Source organism: Ursus maritimus, unplaced genomic scaffold (genome assembly GCF_017311325.1).
Source record: "Ursus maritimus isolate PB19 unplaced genomic scaffold, ASM1731132v1 scaffold_29, whole genome shotgun sequence".
Lineage (NCBI taxonomy): Eukaryota > Metazoa > Chordata > Mammalia > Carnivora > Ursidae > Ursus > Ursus maritimus.
This window is the reverse complement of record NW_024425452.1, coordinates 1,072,053-1,082,250: the sequence shown is the minus strand read 5'-3', so window position 1 is coordinate 1,082,250 and position 10,198 is coordinate 1,072,053. Positions and strand designations below refer to the sequence as shown.

The 10,198-nt window shown below is 43.1% G+C and overlaps 1 long non-coding RNA gene across 1 annotated transcript; it reads left to right on the top strand.

The window, feature by feature from the left end:
* Window positions 1–4,135: 4,135 nt before the first annotated feature.
* Window positions 4,136–8,445, top strand: LOC103664099. Its single transcript, XR_568924.2, has 2 exons — window positions 4,136–4,683; window positions 5,884–8,445. It is a non-coding gene; the product is annotated as an uncharacterized LOC103664099 (long non-coding RNA).
* The last annotated feature ends 1,753 nt before the right edge of the window (window positions 8,446–10,198 follow it).

The window sequence follows — 10,198 nt, the reverse complement described above, 5'->3', positions numbered from 1 at the left end:
GAAAGAATTAACATAGTTAAAATGTCCATGCTACCCAGAGCAATCTACACTTTCAATGCTATCCCAATCAAAATACCGATGACATTTTTCAAGGAACTGGAACAAATAGTCCTTAAATTTGTATGGAACCAGAAAAGGCCCCAAATCACCAAGGAATTCTTGAACAGGAAAAACAAAGCTGGAGGCATCACAATGCTGGATTTTGAGCTGTACTACAAAGCTGTGATCACAAAGACAGCATGGTACTGGCACAAAAGCAGACACATAGACCAATGGAACAGAATAGAGAACCCAGAAATGGACCCTCGGCTCTTTGGGAAATTAATCTTTGATAAAGCAAGAAAAACATCCGGTGGAAAAAAGACAGTCTCTTCAATAAATGGCGCTGGGAAAATTGGTCAGCTACATGCAAAAGAATGAAACTTGACCACTCTCTTACACCATACACAAAGATAAACTCCAAATGGATGAAAGACCTTGATGTGAGACAGGAATCTATCAAAATCCTAGAGGAGAACATAGGCAGCAACCTCTACGACATCGGCCAAAGCAACCTTTTTCATGACACATCTCCAAAGGCAAGAGAAACAAAAGATAAAATGAACTTGTGGGACTTTATCAAAAGAAAAAGCTTCTGCACAGCCAAGGAAACAGTCAAAAAAACTAAGAGGCAGCCCACGGAATGGGAGAATATATTTGCAAATGATACTACAGATACCAACATCTTTCTAGATATATCTCCTGAGGCAAGAGAAGTAAATGCAAAAATACACTATTCAGGCAACTTCAAAATAAAAATCTGCATAGCAAAGGAAACAACCAAAAAAACTAAAAGGCAATCTACTGTATGTCATATTTGCAAATGGCATATCTGATAAAGGATTAGCATCCAAAATATATAAAGAACTTATTCAACTCAATACCAAAAACCCACAAATAATCTGATTAAAAATGCACAGAGGATGTGAACAGATATTTCTCTAAAAGGACTTGCAGATGGCCAACAGACATGAAAAGATGCTCAACGTCACTCATCATCAGGGAAATACAAATCAAAACTACAATGAGATACCACCTCACACCTGTCAGAATGACTAAAATTAAAAACTGAAGAAGTAGCAGGTGTTGGTGAGGATGTGGAGGAAAAGGAGCTCTCCGCACGGTTGGCGGGAATGCAAACTGGTATAGCCACTGGTATGGAGGTTCCTCAAAAAATTAAAAATAGAACTACCCTAAGATCCAAGAATCACACTACTGAATATTTACCCGAAGAATACAAAAACACTAATTTGAAGGGATACATGCACCCTTATGTTTATTATAGCATTATTTACAATAGCCAAACTATGGAAGCAGCCCATGTGTCCATTGATAGATGAATGGATAAAGAAGATGCGTCGTGTGTGTGTGTGTATATATATATATATTCAAATATTGCTCAACCATAAAATAGAATGAAATCTTTCATTTGCAAGAACATGGATGGAACTAGAGCGTATTATGCTAAGTGAAAGAAGTCAGTCAGAGAAAGACAAATACCATATGATTTCACTCATATGTGGAATTTAAGAAATAAATGAGCTACAAACCAAGGGACAAACTCTTAACTGTGGAGAACAGACTGATGGTTACCAGAGGGGAGGTGGGTGGGAGGATGGGAGAAATAGGTGATTGGGATTAAGTGCCTCTCGCGATGAGCACAGAGTAATATATGCAACTGTTGAATCACTGTATTGTACACCTGTAACTAATATAATGCTGTATGTTATCCACACTGGAATTAAAATAAAATGAAAATAAAATAAAATGTTAAGTGAAAAAAAAAAAGGAAATATGTGTGTAGAATGAGACCACACGGGTAATAAGTCACAACTTACTAGCAGGAACAAAAACTAGAGTTCCTTTGCTGAAGACTAAGGGCTTCAAAGCCATTTAGAATGGAATAAGGAGGAGTTCTGTCAATGTCTAAATGCCTCTTCTCCTTGTATCACACAAGAAACAGGGAGGGTGGCCCATAAATGGGACCCCCCCTCCCTTTAGAGCAGTAGAGGTAGAAAATACCAACTTAAATCTATTGGAGTTTGCAAAATGGGGTGGGTCTGAACACCTATTCATGGGTGAGCAAGGGAGCTACAGGACAATTATAGGGCAGACAGAAGGAAGGCAGAGTGAGAACTAAGCATGTACATCTTAACTGGTGAGGGGTGCCTGGGTGGCTCAGTCAGTTAAGCGGCCAGCTCTGGGTTTGGGCTGGGGTCATGATCTCAGGGTTGTGAGATCAAGCCCCATGTGGGGCTCCACACTCAGGGTGGTGTCTGCTTGAAATTCTCTCTCTCCTTCTGCCCCTCCCTTGCTCTCTCTTTCTAAAATAAATAAATAAATCTTAAAAAAAAAAAGACATCTAATGGGTGAAACCAAGAGGCAATGCACAGTAGAGGCCACAGCTGAGGTCACAGCAGAAGACAAAGGGTCTGATCACCCATTAGAATTCTGCACCTAATTCCTGTGTGTGTGTATGTTTTGAGAAGGGGTGGTTTTCCCACACCAACGAACAGTTCTTGGACACCACCTGGTTGTCCTGTAATTCAACTCAATTCTGATACTATCTACCCAAAGATAGCATCAGATTCCACAGATTGAGGGCTCTGTTCATAAGACTCCCCCTCCCTGTCTTTAGACACCATTGGGGAGCACTTGTGCTTCTGACCCCCCTACTATAGGAGCCCATGATCCCCACCTTGGGTTCCATTAATTTGTTAGAGCAACTTGCAGAACTCTGAAATATTTTACTTACTAGATTATTGGCATTTTATAAAAGAATATTAAAGGATATGAATCAACAGCCAGATGAATAAACAAATAAGGTGAGGTCCTGAACAAAAGAGTTTCTGTCCCCATGGAATTTGGAACCCAGCACAGTGGCACATGGAAACATTCTGGTTTCCCATCCTGGAAACACTCTGAACTCCCTCCTTTTATGTTTTTGTTTTTTGTTTTTTTAATGGAAGCTTCATTACATAGGCATGATTGATGAACTCATTGGCCATTGATGCCTGATTCAACCTCCAGCCCCTCCTTCTTCCCCAGAAATCAGGGGTTGGGGTTGAAAGTTCCAGCCCTCTTTTCAAGGTTGGTTCCCTAGGCAACAGCCCCCATCCTTTTGGGATTTCCAAAAGTCATCTCATTTACATAAACTCAGGTGCGGTAGAGAGGGACTTGTTATGAACAAGACACTCATGTCACGTTTATGGCTCTGAAGTGTTTTCAGGAACTGAGGACCAGAGACCAAACATGACAAATGAAGCTCCCACTGCTCTTACGGCTTAAGAAATTTCGTGGATTTTGGGAGCTGTGATCCAGGAACTATATAGATGAAGTCCAAATGTATGTGAGAAATATATTTTAATTATCTAAATGACTGAACACATATTTAATATATTCACAATATCACACAATCCAGTGATGTTGCCATTGGTGCCACTGCCCTTGGACACTTGAAGCCACAACATCCTCGGCACCACGCTATTCCTGGACTCTCAATGCTTACATTTCTTCTGTGTCAGTCATCTCCAATGGCCCTACACCTTGTGTCACACCTTTAGGGCCCAGAATCCTAGACAGAATCTTGTATTTGGCCAAGCTTAGATAGAGTCACATGCGGCACTTAGATACAGGAGAAATGTCTGCCTCTATACTCAGTAGTAGAGGAAGGAGAGCTCTGTACCCTAGTGAGACTGTGCATTGGGGCATGTCCCCCAGGTAGAGAAGGTATTGGGTGCTGGGGAGCCAAAAGATGACAAGTGTATCCGATCTGTGGTAGTTACCCCTAGTACCGTCATGTTTGTGATCTCCATGCCTCTGTCTAGGCTGGACGCTCAGGGAAGTGCATACCTTTCATCTAGGATGAGTACCTGAGGAACCCCTCAGTGCTCATCTGACCTCAAACAGAGCTTTTACAGGCATTCCCTCTTTGGACCACTTGCCTCAGAATCCCTGGGCTGTTAGTTAAAATGCAGATTGCTGAGCTTTCCCAGACCTACCAAATCAGAATCTCTGGGTGTGCAGCTCAGGCATGTGTATGCTTGCCAACTTCCTGAGTGGTTTAGCCACATGCCCATACTTGAGAACCACAGTATGGAGTAAGATTAAGGAAGGCAGGTCATCAGCAAGGTTTGAGCTCTGTCTTGAAGAACAAGACAAATTTGGATGTACAGTGTCATTCCAGACAGAGGCAATAGCAGGGGGGTGCAGGATGTAGTGGTCAGTGGCCAGGGATGAGAAAGTCCTGGCGACCTGAGGCAGTGAATGGAGCAGAAGTGGGACATCAGATAGGTGGGTCCAAACTTGCTATGGTAGAGAATGGGGATCTCTCGAGTGTTGACCAATGGGGCTGTGATGTAATGGAAGCAGGAAGGAAGATGTCACAAGGGCAGTGATCACTCTTTTCTCTTCTGCATTTTCCTGAGCTGCTCCTTCTTCACACTTCCCTTATTAATTGCAAAGTAATAGTCAAGCCTCTCAGGGAACATGGAAAATACCCCTGCAGGGGCAACATCCTCCAGCAACCGGAAAAGCCCTGGGATGCCCAGCCCCCAGTGGATCCTGGGACGGACGGGGATAGGATGGAGGAGACAGGGCTCTGGGGGCCATGGCTGCTGCTGCTGCTGCCGCTCTGAGCACCGGGTAAGGAGATGCAGGGTGAAGGATGTGGGTACCTGTGAAGAGGGGTTTCTCTCACTTCCTTAGAAGGGACTGGATGGGATCCAGGTGTGTGCTAGACACAGGGAAGAGAAATGAAGGTAATGGATGTGCCTGTCCCAGCTGGAACTGGGTGATGAAACAGAGTCTGAAGCTTTCTCTAGAGCACTGTGTGAAATCAAGAAATTACGTGAAGTCATCCAAACAATCCCTTCGCTATGCTGATTTCCTGGGAGATGTAAAGTGTAAAACAAAGTCTCTCCTTAAAAGAATCAGGCATTGAGGTCGAGGAGGATTAGTAGAAGGGGAAGGTAAATAACAAAAAGGCAAAGTCACAGCATGAAGACAAAAATACAGTGGAAGTCCCTCTAGGAAGGCACAGAGAGGCTGTGTGGAAAAGAGGTGAAGTGGGCTGGAATCAGACAGAACAGGGTTCAAATCCTGTCTCTGCCACTTTCTACATTTGTGACCTTAGGAAGTCCTCCAAACTCTCTGAGCCTCAGTGTCCTCATTTATTCAGTGTTTATTTGTACATGGTACCTACTTCAGAGGGTTGTCCTAAAAGTTAAATAGTAGACTGATGTAAAATTCTTACACTCAGTATTTAGGGCATAGTAGGTGGCTTAATAAAAGTTATGGTGGATGATGATGGTGGTGGTGGTTGTAGTGTAAGCAGGTGCAGGGTGATCAATGGTTGAAGGGGAAAGAGATTAGTGGAGGAGGAATCGTTCAGGTAGACTCTCCTCTGGGACCAGGAGGGGTAATGTGGTTGGAGAGGAGTGGGGAGAACGTTCATCCTGGGGACGGGAGGGCTAGTATGAAGTACTGTGTACTAGAAAGCAAGGGACATGTCTGGGAAAGCATGAATAGAATAGAATATGGGTTTTAAAACTGGTTAAGTTATTTTTTACTTTTTTTTTTTACCATTTTATTATTAAAATTTTCCAACCTACAAAAATATGGAAAGAATAGCCACCATAAACTAATTACCTAGATTCAAACATGTGTATATAAAATTGCTGAACCATTTAAAAATAATTTACAGAAATCCTAAATTACTCATAAATGGTTGATGCAGTGCCTAAGACTTTTGATCTACGACCTTGTATCTGCACTGGGGTCTGCAGATGTAGGGATGGTGGAAGAAACATTTGCTCAGTGAAGCACTTTGACTTCTCATTCTAGGATTCCAAGCTGTAGGTGAAGAGGAGAAACAAGTGCCTGCAGGAAGGAAAGAACTGGACCACAGTCGGTTCTCACACCCTCATGCTCTATTCCTCCAGCCTGAAGGCCTGGCAGTAGGAGAGGAGCCAGGGCCCCCCAGAGACACTGGTGCACATGAACACTGGGAGCCAAGACCTAAACCGGGCCCAGGCTGGGAGATACCTGCTGAAGGATTGTCCCAGGGAGACTGGATGCAATGTCACATGACAGCTCTGGCAGCAGGACTTGGGACTATACCAGTGCATGGTCAACCTCTCACCTCAGAATCCCCATACCCTGTCCAAACAGATTAGGTTGATAGAGTGCAAAGGTGAGAAACAGTGAGCCCCAGGACAGGGAAGGGTTTTTGACCTCAGCCACAGGCTGGGGCCCCATCTGCCGGGAGGGCTGCTTTGGAGAGATGGCACAAAGTTATGGGAAAAACTCCAGACCCGAAATCAGTGCACTGGGCTCTTCTACACTCATACTTTGTGAGTTTGAGAAGTTCATAGCTCCTCTCTGGGCCTCCGCTTTCTCACCTGCTAAGGAGGTTGGACCAGGTGACCTCAAAAATCCTCTTACTCTGTATCAGAGAACCAGCTAGAGGCACTGGATAACTGAGCCAACACTTAATTTGTTAATCTTTCTGCTGTGAAATAAGCCCGGCTGTCTCCATGGTACAAGGGAGGGAGGCTCAAAAAGGTTATGTTTCTCACTGTGTCTTTCAGCAGGTACTTGGTGCAGCGGGGATCCTGCAGAGATCCACCTTGACTGGATGGTTCTTGGTGAATCCTGGGAATGGGTCCAGTGTGCGAATAAAAACTGCCCCCTTTCTGAAGGGATTTAAAAAGTAGCAGGGGAGGAATAGATTCTAGAGAGCAAAACGAAGGGCCTTTCACTGACCTGGAGTTGCTTCTCATTGGTGGGGGCACTGCCAGTTTATTAGAAAGCCCGTCTATCCACATGGGGAGATAGAAAGAAAAAAAGGGGGACCCTGATACTTCTGCCTCAAGCTTTTTTTTTCTAAGATTGTATTTAATTATTTGAGAGAGAGAGCAAGCACAAGTGAGAGTACACAAGCAGAGGAAATAACAGAGGCAGAGGGAGAAGCAGACTCCCTGATGTGGGGCTCCAACCCAGGACCCTGAGATCATGACGTGAGCTGAAGACAGATGCTCAACTGTCTGAGCCACCCAGGTGCCGCTGCCTCAAGCTTCTTAAGAAACCTTCTCCTTAATTCTAGGAAACAAACAGGGGGTTGCTGGAAGGGAGGTGGGTGGGAGTTGGGGGTAACTGGGTGTTGGGTATTAAGGAGGACACAAGATGTGATGAGCACTGGGTGTTATATGCAAGTGATGAATTGTTGAACTCTACCTCTGAAACTAATGATGTACTAGATGTTGGAGAATTGAATTTAAATAAATTAAAAAAAAAAAAAAGAAAGAAACCTTCTCCTTCTGAGCCAGTGAGTTGGAGGCGCCTCTACCCCACAGGACACTGCTGGCCCATGTCCTGCTAATCCCACTATGTGAACATCAGCAGAGGGCAGGGTTTAGCTTGGAATTTGTAGTATCTGGAAGTAACGAGTTGACCATGCAAACCAACAGGGCTGTAGACAGGATGGAGGGAAGTCATAGAATACATCCATTCCCCGGTACTTTAGAAACATCCAGTGATACCCGGGAACTAACTGGCTGGTCACAAGGGTTTATGCAGTTAAGTGGTTCCATTGCCCTCTACTCAGGGATGTTTTATTAATTTGGTTTTAGTGTCTGGATGCTGTGGAAGCACTAATACCTTGCTCTTTACCCAGGGGCGGGGGGCTGTCACTGGATGAAGGGAAGTGTGCTGACCTGATCCCCATTCCCTCTCTGCCCCGGACATGTTCAGTGACCTTGAGCAAGTCCCTCACCCTTTTCTGGCTCTTCCCATTGTGACATTCAGTGGCTCCAATTCTCTGGGTCCTTCTGTATTTATTGAGCTCAGAGAAACAAAGGCTTTACATTTCACACTTGGCGGAGTGTGGCCACTCCAGGTCCGAATCCATTGTGCTGCCTGGTTCCTTCACTCAAATGGTAATAAAGACACCAAAAAAAGTAATCAAGAGTGACTGAGCCCAGACTAGTGCATGAGAAGTAGATCAAGTTTAGTCCAGGATAAATGTGGACATAAATATTTCCATCAAGCCACAAAGAGCACGCCGTGGAGGACTGATAGTGGCTTCACATTCCTTCTCTCCAGTAATTGGAGAAAACTCTAGGCTAATGTGGCTAAGGAAACTGAGTCCAGTATAGATACTCTAAGAGAAAGGATCATACAGACTTTTCACTGTACGGAAAGGCCCATGAGAAGGAGGGAGGAAGGTCCACAGCATCTGCTGAAACAATCTCCAATAGTCCAATTTTGAAAGGTCTTTGTTTTGGTTTTTTTATGGTCAGTGAAAGACAAATACAAACATACATTCTTCGTTGTGTTATGACAAATATACCCTTTTGTCTATTATCAAGTTATGTTATAATAAAAGTTCCTATTTACCAAAAACAATATATTGGACATTATTATGTGTTGCATATCGCATAAGAAAATACAAACTCAGAGAATTCCTATTTTTCCTCTTCCAAAATCTCTGGTACTTTGCTCAAAAATCTCTGCATGTTTAAGACAATGACTCCTATTTCCCATCACTCTACTTCAATGTACTCCTGGGATACCCATATGATCATTAATTATTCAGTGACATTTAGAAAATTCAGGTTCCATGGCAGTCACGTAAGTGAAAATAGTTCCAGTTCAGCATTCTGTAAGCAAACTTTTCAAAACCTCATAAAATCATAACTGATTACATTTAGAACCAAGCGCAGGTCTTTTTGGAGAGGAGCTGGTCTTTGAGGACCAGGCTCCTCTTTGGGACTTGAAGGGAAGCAATCATTTCATTCTACATCCTCTGCCTGGCTGCGTAGAGAACGCCACCTTCGTAAGGCTGGGCCACTCTATTGAGTAAATTTGAGCCAAGTGTCCTTGCCCATCTCCTGTACCCAGGCTCCCCAGCCCAGTCCTTCCTCCTACTCAAATATTCCCACTCCAACATGTTAGCAAGTAATATCCACCCACAGGATGGAGGAGAAGGCCAATTGATTGCAAACAGAATGCAAACATGCTTTGTTTCTGCTTTTTTTTTTTTAATTTAAGATCTTTAAGTGCTCAAAACGGAGTTGCCATACTCCTTATCCTTTGGCACACAGTCACCTATGGAAATACTTTATCGCTCACTTTTTTAATGTGATCTTTATTTTTCTCACCCATGGGGCTCCCTCCCCACAGGCATCCTTTTAATGTGTTTAATGTATGTCCTTTCAATCTACTGTCCATATGTTTATTTTTATCTGTGTCGATCCTTGAAAATATGTAGAATTGATTTTACGGGCTTTGTTTTATACACATTTCATTCTATTGTATAAAAACTGTGTACTTCAGTGGGAAACTGCATGGTCTCTAGCACACTCTTCCTTGTGCTCTCTGATTCTGATTCTGGGGGGGGGCTATTTTATAGTTTTGCAAGTTGTAGGTAAGTGATAGACGTGCAGATTCTGTCCTGTCTTCCTTCTCCCTTGCTGCAGGGGAAAATAAACCCCAGACTGGTTTGTTTTCCTATGCAATTTGTTTCAATATTCCTTTCCTCCATATAAATGTATGCTTCTTGACTTCTAACTGGTCCTCACATCTGCCTGGTTTATTCACTGAGTATGAGTTAAAAAGAATCTTTAATTTTTAACTGTATGAAAGTTGTGATTTAACCTTTTTTTGAAAACTATAACTCTATTAATAAATTTCACTCAATCCGTCTATTTTGCTTCTGAGGTTATCCTTGTTGCTCTATGTAAATCTAAGTCTTTGATTTTTTTTTATTGCTATGTATGATTCCATGTAAGTGTTGAATTTTACTTTTCTGTTCCCCTTGTGATGGACAGCTGACTATAAAAAAATAAACAAATAAGCAAAATCCAGAAAAACGAAAAGCAGTTTGAAGTAAACATCCCCATCTTCTTCCTGGAGGACCTATGTGAGATTTTTTCTAGAGCACATACCCAGGGGGCATAAGGCAAATAGAGCAAGGCTTCAGAAACACACCCATACGTGTATTCACCTGATTATCATACAGGTGCTCTGTGACTTAGTGGGGGAGGTTGGTCTTCCCAAGAGATGGTGGTGGTCTATTGGACAGTCACCTAAGGGGGGAAAATGCTTTTACCCGTCTCTCACACCATATACGAAATGAACTAAAATGGATCATAGACCT